This window comes from Carcharhinus amblyrhynchos, chromosome 5 (assembly GCF_965287045.1).
Source record: "Carcharhinus amblyrhynchos chromosome 5, sCarAmb.v2.hapA, whole genome shotgun sequence".
Lineage (NCBI taxonomy): Eukaryota > Metazoa > Chordata > Chondrichthyes > Carcharhiniformes > Carcharhinidae > Carcharhinus > Carcharhinus amblyrhynchos.
Genome location: NC_137328.1, coordinates 74322833 through 74324960, shown reverse-complemented (window position 1 = coordinate 74324960; position 2128 = coordinate 74322833).

The window sequence follows — 2128 nt, the reverse complement described above, 5'->3', positions numbered from 1 at the left end:
ACTACCCAGCCTTCAGGAGAACAGTGACCACAATACCACACAACCCTGCCACAGCAACCTCTGCAAGACATGCCGGATCATCAACATGGATACCATCATCACACGTGAGAATACCGCCCACCAGGTACATGGTAAATACTCTTGCAACTCGGCCAACATTGTCTACCTGATACGTTGCAAGAAAGGATGTCCCGAAGCATGGTACATTGGGGAGACCATGCAGACGCTACGACAATGGATGAATGAACATCGCTCGACAGTCACCAGGCAAGACTGTTCCCTTCCTGTTGGCGAACACTTCAGTGGTCACGGGCATTCAGCCTCTGACCTTCGGGTAAGCATTCTCCAAGGCGGCCTTCACGACACACGACAGCGCAGAGTCGCTGAACAGAGACTGATAGCCAAGTTCCGCACACATGAGGACGGTCTCAACAGGGATCTTGGGTTCATGTCGCACTATCTGTAACCCCCGTGACTTGCCTGGGTTTGCAAAACCTCACTTACTGTACTGTCTGGAGACAATACACATCTCTTTAACCTGTGATCAGTGCTCCTTCCACTCACATTATCAGCCACTTCAGGTCTTGAACAGCAGGTTAGGTGTAAGGATTCGCATTCTAATCAGTAATCTCTAAACTGTCTGCGCTTTATATGCTCTGTCTGAGGCCAGAACTCTCCATTCACCTGATGAAGGGGCTAACCCGAAAGCTTGTGAGTATATTATCAAATAAATAGGTTGGACTAAAACCTGGTGTTGTCAGACTTTTTACTTGGCAAGAGGAGCCAGAAAGTAGTAATGGAAGGGGGCCTTTTTCTAGCTGGAGGTGTGCCACAGGGCTCAGTATTGGGATCTCTTCTTTTTGTAATGTATATAAATGATTTGGGAGAGAGAGAGAGAGACAGTGGTGTAATCAGCAAATTTGCAGATGCCACTAAGATAGCTGGATTGGTGAGCAGTGAGGCGCAGTGTCTGGCAATACAACAGGATATAGATAGGCTGGTATATTGGGCAGCTATATGGCAAATAGAGTTTAATCCTGATAACTGTGAGGTGATGCGTTTTGGCCAAAATAATTTTGGGGGGGGGGGGGTTGGAGTTACTTGATACAGGGTAGACCTATAAAGAGTATGGAAATGCAGCAGGACCTGGGGGTGCAAGTGCACAAGTCTTTGAAGGTGGCAGTACAAGTGGAGAAGGCTGTAAAGAAAGCTTATATTAGCCTTCATAGGAAGGGGTATAGAGTATAAGAGCTGGAGTCTAATGTTGCAGTTGTATAGAACGTTGGTTAGGCCACATTTGGAGTACTGAGTCCCGTTTTGGTTGCTTTACTCCTGGAAAGATGTGGAGACCCTGGTGAGAGTGCAGAGGTGGTTTACCAGGATGCTGCCTGGTATGGAAGGACTGGGTTATGAGGAAAGATTGAGCAAATTGGGGCTGTTTTCCCTTGAAAGATGGCAACTGAGGGGAGATCTAATAGAGGTATATAAAATTATGAAGTGTATAAATAAAGTGGTAAGCTATTTCCTGTTAGAAATGCACAGTACGAGGGGCCACAGGCTTCAGGTGAGGGGGGAGGTATAACATGGATATTAGAGGGAGGTTTTTCACATAGAAGGTAGTGGGGGTATAGAATGCTCTGCCAAGCAAGGTGGTGGAGGCAAGCACACTGGAGTTGTTTGAGTTACTTAGACAGGCATGAGTGGGTCGGAGATGGGAGGATATAGGAGATTGTTTTAAGTAAGGTTCATTAGTGTTAGGATGCCCTGGTAATGTATAAGGATGTGGAATGATACTAATGTTTTTCTCTTTTAATTCACAGGTTTTAAGTCAGTCCACCTTGTTGTCCAAGGGGCATACACGCGATGGGTTGTACAAGGGCTGCTCTTGGATGTTCGAGAATAGCCTAGTACTTCATGCTGTTAGTGTATGCTTAAACTGGACCAGATGCTGGGCAACATGACAGCTCAGTGACTATCACTGTTTGCTGTGCAGCCACATGGATTTGGGCCAGTGACTGGGAGTTTGCACATTCTCCAGTTTCCTCCTACATCCCAAAGATGTGCTATTAGGCTGATTGGAGGTAATAAATTGTCCCTAAATTAGTTTTCCCTCCATGTGGCATGCCAT